This window comes from Chrysochloris asiatica, unplaced genomic scaffold, assembly GCF_000296735.1.
Source record: "Chrysochloris asiatica unplaced genomic scaffold, ChrAsi1.0 scaffold00011, whole genome shotgun sequence".
Classification (NCBI taxonomy): domain Eukaryota; kingdom Metazoa; phylum Chordata; class Mammalia; order Afrosoricida; family Chrysochloridae; genus Chrysochloris; species Chrysochloris asiatica.
Window position 1 is genome coordinate 965,530 of NW_006408529.1, and position 10,074 is coordinate 975,603.

General features: G+C 39.4%; 1 pseudogene; it reads left to right on the forward strand.

Annotated features, from left to right (window-relative positions):
• The first annotated feature begins 3,083 nt into the window (after window positions 1-3,083).
• On the forward strand, window positions 3,084-7,293 carry LOC102820947 (annotated as a pseudogene).
• Window positions 7,294-10,074: the final 2,781 nt, after the last annotated feature.

The window sequence follows — 10,074 nt, forward strand, 5'->3', positions numbered from 1 at the left end:
GAGGCTGTAAATCTTTATGGGAGCAGAAAGCCTCATCTTTCTCCCGCGGAACAGCTGGTAGTTTCAACAGCTGACCTTGCAGTTTGCAGCCCGATTCATAGCCATATTGTTGTTCTTATTAAGTATCATCAAGTTGGTTCCAACTCAGAGTGACCCTGTACAGGGTTTTCAGGTGAGTTAGGACTGCCAGCCTTGTGATTAGCAGTGCAGTGATTATCTTACAGCGCCACATCAGGGCTCCATTATACATATGCTGTTGGTGTTGATAAATCAGTTCCCATTCATAGGATTTATAGGCTTTCCAAGGAGTGGCTGGTAGGTTTGAACTACCAGCCTTATGGTTCAAACTGACCTTGCTGTCCAGTGCTTATCCTATAACATCACACCATAATGGATATAAATTAATTCAGAATATTTGATTAAGCAACTACTTTGATTCTTCCAACCATTTTATTCCAATGGAATAAAAGGAAGTAGGAATTTCTTCTAAGATAAATGAGAATTTTTATACTCACCCCAATAGCACCATCTTTGTTCATTTAAATATCTTTCAGTTTAATTAAACTAATAAAAGATGGATTTGGTTTACTGGAAAAGTTGGGCAATCTCCTGTATTGTTTTCCTTCTTTATCTTATGAATTTGGGCATCAGTGTTTCACCCTCATTCTCCACTATTTTTTGTTTTGTGTGGTGCCTCCAGGTTGACTCCAATTGATAGCTACAGTATGCATAATAGAACGGAACACTGCCTGGTCCTGAGCCACCCTCACAATTGTTGTTATGTTTGAGCCCATTGTTGAAGCCACTGTGTTAATCCATCTTGTTAGGGGTCTACCTATTTTTCACTGACCCTCTATTGCATCCCCCTCTACTGCTAAGTAAGTTCTATGTAAGGAAGTCCTAGATTTTTTGCAATTAAGTGAGAGGAGAAAGATGGCCACAAGTGACAGCTGGTGGTTTTTCCTTTCTAGTTTCTGAAGATACTTCCTTCTTTCTCTCAGTTGCTCTGCCCGGTCATTGTTTGTTCATGACATATTTCTGGACTGTATGTCTGGATCTTTGTGCTGTTCCCTGGCTTTGTCCTCTTATTCTTCATTGCTGTATACTTGTTCTTTTCTCTACCTCCCTGACTTCTGATTTCTATGTGCTTCTATCCACTGCTTTCTACTAGCTACCTTGTGTTTTTGGTGCATACCACCACCTATGATTTTGGTGACTTTAAATTATAATAGGGGAAATGTAATCCATTCCTGACAGAAGTAGAAATAGACAACTTTTAGGAATCTGTCACATTATATATAGGAAATAGGCTCCCAAGGGTTTGACAATTTTCTCAGAATTATCATAACAGCTCAGCTCAACTCACCCACAAATAACATCTTCCTTTTGGGGGCGATCCTGGGTAAAATATCAAAGACACTGAAGTAAATTCAAGACCAATTATTTTCACTACAATTTGAAAATGCTAGTTATAAAACTAACTCCAACATTATGAGCAACAATTAATACCTTTTAATAACTTGTCCACTCAAGTTTAAGATTAAACAAATAATACCTATTTTTTCTAGAGATTTTAATATGTTGGATTCATATAGTGTCTTAATGCTTAAAACAGAGTTAAGAAACAGATTTTTTCAGTTCAATAAAATTATGGCTCTCCATTTATGAGTTTTTCCTTACACATATTAGTCTTACAAGAGTTTATATTCCCAAGTACAACTTTTTAAAAAAATTTAAATAAACTTGGGATGTGCTCTAATATACTTGGCAAGGTGTTTTATCTTCTTTTTAACTTAAAATAGTCTTTCTGTTTTGGAAAACATTTTGCAATCCATTCTGGAGATCATTTCCAACACCGTTTTATTCAAAGATCCTAAAACTGGGTCTTTCTAAGTCTCTGCTAGGGTCAAGTAAGAACAAATGATGAATGTCTTGATCATAATTAACATTCATAGGCAAAAATGTCCTTAGCTCTCTTTTTCCTTTCTTCCAAATTGGCCAGTGTTTATAAACTCTACCGATTAGCAGTCAAAGCATCTCTTAACGCTTGAGTCTGTGGGAATTACTACAAGCATTTAGGAATCTCAACCCGAGCATGCCAATTCCAAGGACCTCTTTATTCTTGAAGAAGAACTCACTCAACAATTCTTGGGGAGTACCAAGCATAAAGGACAAGTGAGAGAGGCACAGGGAAGGAAAGTGAAATGGACTTGGAAGGGAAGCAATGAGTATCCAGACGTTTGAACAGTAAACTAGCAGTGCTGGTGGCTTGCTAATCAGTAACCCTGGAAAAGCAGCATTGCCTCAATGCACTTTGGATTAAAGAAACAAAATCAAACCACGTCTTCTTCAGGACCCTCCCTCGTTCTTCCACCTAACTTTTTGCACCTGACCTCACCATCCTGAGTTCCGTTTTGATCTACTATTTCACTCTCAGTTCCTCCACCCTCTCACACCACTCAACCACATTCCTGGGTCATGTCCAAACTGCCTTCGCAAAACCCCAGAGAAGCAGATTACCTAGAAACTTGAGTGGTGTTGAACTGCGCCTAACACCAAAGCGGAACAGATTGAGCAAATTAGGGTGTCCTAGTAACCACTCGTTTGCCTAGGTCTAACTAATAGGAATCAACTTTCAACCTCAACTGCAAATCTTTGGTACAATTGCGGGACTCAGACTGGACAGGGACTAGAAATTGCACCCAATCTCGCCCAACCTAGCACCTCCCAGCACTCAAACTAGCACAAACTGGAAGTTTTTTAAGACGTTTCATTTCTCCTGTCCTATCTCAGTTTACTCCCTAAACGGCACGTTGGAACGTGGGAAAGGTTGGGAGAGCTACTTTCCTGGAATCCTCTCTAGCTATTTCTAATCCTTTGGATTTTTAAAATCCTTCTTTAATTCCTCAAATACCGCCTTAAACGCGGCAACCCAGAACGCAGGGTTGGCTCATCCAGCAGGGACAGGAACCCGGGCCCAACCTTCCTCCGCCCTCGTCCTCTCTAAATTGTCAGGAACCCTCCTTCAACTCCAAGTAAACCTCCCCCGGCCCCATTCTTGCTATCAGGTAAAGACCAAAGACATGCACTTTAGAGTGGAGGGGGAGCAGAAAGAGTTGCATTCACAAGCGCAGGAACAGCCGCTTTCTGTCATTCCCATTCCGGCGAACGAGCCTTTGGGTGACTGGTTTTGTGCCAGTGGCGATCCGCGACCGCCCGAGAACTCACCCATGACCGGAGCTCCCACTTTCCTGCTGTCCTGGAGGAGACCAGTGAGTCCGCGCTGCGCCGAGCCAAGTTTTCCAATCGGCGTTCAAGGCCCTGGCTCCGTACTGGTAACAGCCTTACCACTCCCAGCAGAAGCGCTCACCGGACGCCTGGAAACTCTGCAGACTGACAGACCCCTCCTTCTTTCCACCTGCCTCATTTCGCGGAAGGCTACTGCCCCTTTCTCCGCACAGCCTCCTCCCCAATTCAACACCTCCCCTCTGCTCTGTTTCTCTTGCAGGGAGCCAGGAACACACGCCTTCCCTTTAAATATACATACAGTTCTCTTAGTACGCCACGAATATACCACTCTTTTAATTCCTTTTTACTTCAATTTTAATTTTTCTGTAATCCAGCAAGGTTATAAACATATCATCTTAAAAGTCACACACACACACATCATAATATGCAAAAATCAACTGAGAAATAAACTACTCAACCTAATAGAGTTCATGCTCTTGAAAGAGCATTAGATTTGTCCTTGGAATGACTGGGTTGTGACATTGATAATACAACCAGTACAGAGGGAATCAGTTTCCTAATTGTAAAATGAACAATCCGCAAAAAGTTATCTCTATGATCCCTTCCAGCTAAGAAAAATTATATAATTCTGTGTGTTACTGACCTGTTCTTTCAGGATTGATAATGGAGAAGTTATTTTAGTCAGTCAGTCCTCAAAGTGTGTTCTTTTTTAAGCAGAGCACAACCTAAAGTGTGGTGTGCAAGTCGGTGAGGAAATGGAAGCATAAAATTAAATGGACATGATTATTATCCTTCAGGAATATTGCAATCTAATGGAGAAGATATAAAAAATAGGTAAGAATACGTTTGCTGTTGATAGGTACTGTCGAGTCAGTTCCGTCCCACAGCGACTCAGTGTAGGGTTTCCTAGGCCACACCAGGGCTCCAAGAATATGTATGTTGTTGTTGCTGTTATTAAGTGCCATCGAGTCGGTTGCGACTCCGTATAGGGTTTCCAAAGAGCAGCTGATGAGCTTGAACCTTCGACCTTGCAGTTCAAATGACTTTGCAGGCTGGTGCTTTAGCCCACAGCGCCACACAGCACAAGATAAATGCTGAGCATGTAATTAAAATGACACAAAAACATTTGCAGAGGTATATCTATCTTACATAACACTCCAGGAGAGAATGCAGAAAATGCGTTTCCGTTAAATGGGTCTAGAAAGTTATTAATGTGGCAGTGAAAAGAAGTAGTTATGAACTGATTGTCCCATCCATAAGCCAGTTACTTCTTGCTTTTGTAACCACCACCCCCCCATTTGGGGTAGCCAATGTCTATGTTGCCCATCCCTCTCAACCCTTGTACTGAGGGGGTGGGAGTGATCCTCTCTGTAAAGATTTGTTCCCTCTTTTGAGCTGCTACATCTACAAGCATAGGTCAAGTTCATCAAATTATAGCAGATTACTCTTTTTTTCTTCATCTTTATTCCTCTAGTCGAGTTCTGGTCATTCAGCCATTGAAGCCAGGTCAAATGGTACTGTCTGCAAGCATGGGTATTCTTGTGCATCTCCCATCACTTCATATCAGACAACCCTTCATTCTCCACTCTAGGCCTCTGTGGCCATGTCATGGATTATTTCATAGAGCCGTGACTGGTTTTTAAATGATTTGCCACATAATTCACTGTCACTTAATGATTCAATAGAATCATGTCACGTGCATGGTCCATGTTGTCATCATCCATGGATGTGGACGAGCGTTTTAATATAACCTAAGCACCAGTATTTTTCACTAACCCTTTTATATAATACTACCAACTTCTAAACTGTTTTGAAGATTAAATATATGCTTATGTATGTATATATCAGTACATGCATAAATGTACATTCATTTAATTCTCAAAGAAACATAGAAGTTGGGACTGTAATTATACTATTTCTCATATGAAGAAGAGAGAATTTAAGGAATTTACCCCAGTTTATCGTTAGTAAGTATAAGAGACAGGATATCTCCTGACTTGGTGTGACTCCACAGCCCAGACTACTAATCTTTGGCTGTGTAGCTTCCAATATTCTGGCAACTTGGCCAATTAGGTTGAGTATTTTACGACTGTTTGCACCAATCACAAAATAAAACTTGATTGGGATCGAAGCAAAGGTGAAGTTGGTGCAAAGTATTTAAAAGTCACCAAAACTTTGGAGAAAAGACTCACATTGTTTTGGTGACTCTCAGAAATTTAACTTTGCGGTAGTATATAGTAGAAACCAATGGCTTTCTCTCAAAATATCAGAAAAAAAACTGTACTGCGAATCCTACCTTACTTACAACAGTAGCTCACTAAAGTATAAAAATCATAATTAGGTGATGGAAAGGAGAAGACTTATTCAATAATATTTAAGAAAGATATTTAATAATATTTAATATAATTTAATAACTGTACACCACTCATCTGTCAGTTTGTCATACTGTGGTGGCTTGTGAGTTGTTGAGATTCTGAAAGCTATGCCACCAGTATTCTAAATATCAGAAGGGTCACCCACGGTGGACAGGTTTCAGATGAGCTTCCAGTCAACAACAGACTAGGAAGAAAGAGTGATGAACAACTTTCAATTATTTAGTCACTGAAAACCTTTATGAATAGCAGGGAAATACTGTAAGTACAGTGCTGGAAAATGAGTCCCTTAGGTTGGGAGGCTCTCAAAATGTGACTGGGGAAGAGCTGCCTCCTCAAAGTACAGTTGAAGATCCCTGCTTGTGTGCCTAGCATGGTCACTGCCCCAGTCTACCCAAGACAGTGGTGGTCTCTGAGGTTCTGAACATTGGTCAAAAACTCTATGAGGGTAAAACAAAAGAAGTCTATGTGTTGTTAGATAGTCCAGGAAAGGTATTCCTTTAGTCCAAGGACCAGATTACAGCAGACAATGCAGCTAGAAAGAATCACCTGGAAGGAAAAGCTACAATTTCAAATAAAATTACCATCTATATTTTTCAGTTGTTACAGGAATCAGGTATCAAAACTGCTTTCACCAAAAAATGTGGGGAGACAGCTTTTATTGCACTGCAATGTGAAATGATCCCAATTGAAAGAGTGTGTAGAAGAATAGTAACTGGTTCTTTTCTCAAAAGAAACCCTGGCGTCCAGGGAAGATATAAGTTTTACCCACCTAAAGTGGAAATGTTTTTCAAGGATGATGCCAACAATGATCCACAATGGTCAGAGGAACAGGTTATTGCTGCAAAATTTTGCTTTGCTGGACTTGTTATAGGCCAAACTGAAGTGGATATCATGAATCATGCCACACAGGCTATTTCTGAAACACTGGAAAAATCGTGGTTGCCCCAGAACTGTACATTGGTTGATATGAAGATAGAATTTGGTGTTGATATAACCACCAAGGAAATTGTTCTTGCTGATGTTATTGATAACGATTCCTGGAGACTCTGGCCAGCAAGAGATCGAAGCCAACAAAAAGTCATATCGTGACCTCAAAGAAGTTACTCCTGAAGGGCTGCAAATAGTAAAGAAAAATTTTGAGTGGGTTGCAGAAAGAATAGAGTTGCTTCTGAAATTGGAAAGCCAGTGCAGGGTTGTAGTATTGATAGGCTCAACCTCTGATCTCGATCACTGTGAAAAAATCAAGAAGGCTTGTGGAACTTTAGACATTCCATGAGAACTTCGGATAACTTCTGCCCATAAAGGACCAGATGAAACTCTGAGGATTAAAGCTGAGTATGAAGGGGATGGAATTCCAACTGCATTTGTGGCAGTAGCTGGCAGAAACAATGGTTTGGGACCAATGATGTCCGGTAGCACTGCATATTCAGTGATCAGCTGTCCTCGCCTCATGGCAGACTGGGGAGCTCAGGGTGTATGGTCTTCTCTCCAACTACCCCGTGGTCTCTGGTGTTCAACCATTCTCTCTCCTGAAGGATCAGCTCAGTTTGCTGCTCAGATCTTTGGATTATACAGTCATCTGCTATGGGCTAAACTGTGAGCAAGTATTTTGAATACATGGATTTCCTTGAAGCAGGCTGACAAGAAAATCAAAGGATGTAATTTATAAAGAACTTCATAATGCTTTTTTATGAGAAAAATTAAAATTACTAATTTAGGTTAAGAAAAAATATCATGTAAGATGAAAAAATTCTAAATTAGACAAAACAAATAAATGTATTGAATAAATAGTTCTCTAGATTCATGGATTAGTGAAATATCTGTATATATATATTTCAAAATACTTCTGTATGAGTAGTGGAATTCCTAAATGGCCATTTACAGATGACGTCCTTTTACCTACATACATAAGTGCTGTGGGTAAGTGTGCTAGAGCACAAGGTCAGCAGTTCAAGCTCACCACCTGTTCCTTGGAAACCCTATTCAGGGTCACTGTGGGTCAGAACCGAATTGACGGTACTTAACAACAAACACAGTTATATTCTGCATAACATTTGTTCAGACATCATCCTACCCCATATACATCTGTGGTCCCATAGGATTATAATAGAGTTCAGAATTCCCAATCAGAGAACAAGTTGTAGCATATGTAACTGGACTAGCAAACATAGAGATAACTCATACCTCTTGTATACAAAGCCAATGGTTCTGCCAATGGTATAATACGTGTATCTTAATAACCATAATAATCTATTTTACTGTCTTGCATATACAATGAATTGTACATACTTTCTAAAAAGTGTAGAATATAAGAACAGGCGTACAGTGTACATATAATCTATAATACACCTTGATAGTTCCTAAGTTACTGGCCTATGTGTCTACTTAACTTGCTTTCTAAAAAGTGTGCTGTATACGGTGTATGCTTTGACTTGTAGGCATGTGTATCGTGTCTTTTGAACACTGTAGCATTACCTGTTGAATTAACTATATTCTTTCAAAAATGTTGTCATGAAGCATATCATGGCTCCCAAACAGTAAAATTAATGCTAGTGATAGGAGTAGTATCTGATAGGAAAGTTATTAAACAACACAAAGGTGAGAACTCACCGAATTCTATATTGCTCACAATTTAGGCATATCGAACTCTAAAATTAACAATCCTTAAGAACAAAGAAAATGCTCCAAACTATTAGGGTCCATGCAATTGAAAGCTACAAGGCTAAAGAAAATGTGAGAGACCACGCACAAAAGCAATTCCCTTTAAGCATGCTGATAGAGGCATGAAACAGATTCAAGATACTAAAAGAAAAAATAGAACCAGACTACAGTATGGTACTCGCACAATGTCAAATCACTGTGTTCCATTTCACAGAATGTATCATGGGCATTCAGTGAAGCATAGCTATAGAAGTCCCAGTGTGCCACAGGTTGACAGGACACACCCAGAGGCAACTCTAGACAACTGTGTTGCTCTGCCTCTAAAAGACCATTTTTAGGTGCTGTAGAGTTGGTATACACAACACAAGAAAAGACTGCCCAGTCTTGTGTGCCTTCCTCTGTGTGTACTGCCACTGTGTTAGTCCATCTTGGATGTTGTCTTATTCGATGACCCTCAACTTTAACAAGCATGATGTCCTCCAAGGACAACATATCCAAAGAATGAATCAAATCTTGCCATCCTTGCTTCTAAGGAACACTGACTATACTTCCAAAACAGATTTGTTTGTTCTGGCAGTACATAGTACTCGCAATAGTCTAGTATTCTCTGTTTCAGCCAAGATCGTCTGATGTCAGCAGTGATATCCCTAGTGCCCTGTCCTTTTCTGAATCCAGCTTGAATTTCTGCCAGCTCCCTGTTTATGTATTATAACAACCACTTTTTAATTATCTGAAGTAAAATTTTACTTACATACGAAAAAAAAAGTATAGCTGACCATGATAAAGAGAATGGAGTAAAGCCCATGGAAGAAAAGCCCGTGGAACCTTCATTTGCTGATGGGGCACAACTAAAAATGAAGACTAACAGTTATAAACATCCACTGAAACTCAGAACATGGAATGTATGAAATATGAATATGAGAAATTTGGAAATTGTCAAAAATGAATTGGAATGCATAAACATCGATATCTTAGGCATTAGTGAGTTGAAATGGACTGGTATTGGCCATTTTGAATCTGACACCCACAAGGTTTATTATGCCAAAATGACAAATTGAAGAGGAATGGTGTTGCATTCATCGTCAAAAAGAACATATCCAGATCAGTCATTAGGTACAACGTTGTCTATTATAGGATAATATCCATGTGCCTACAGGGAAGCTCAGTTAATACCACTGTTATTCAAATTTACAAACCAACCACTAAAGCCAGTGAGGATGAAATAGAACAATTCTATCAACATCTTCAATCTGAAATTGATCAAACATGCAATCAAGATGTATTGATCATTACTGGTGATTGGAATACAAAGGTTGGGAGCAAAGAGGAAGGATCACTGGTTGGAAAATATGGCCTTGGTGATTGAAATGATGCTGGAGAATGCATGATAGAATTCTGAAAAACCAATGATTTGTTTATTTCAAATACCTGTTTTAGACAACATAAGAGACGACTATACACATGGACCTCACCAGATGGAATACATAGAAATCAAAATGACTACATCTGCGGAAAGAGATGAGGGAAAAAGTCCATATCATCAGTGAAAACAAGGCTAGGGGTAGACTGTGGAACAGACCATCAATTACTCATATGCAAATTTAAACTGAAGCTGAAGAAAATGAAAAGAAGTCCATTCAAAATATGACCTTGAATATACCCCACCTGAATTTAGAGATCATCTGATGAATAGATTTGATACATTAAACACTAAAGACTGAAGACCAGAAGAGTTGTGGGATGACATCAAGAACATCATACATGAAGAAAGCAAAAAGTCATTAAGAAG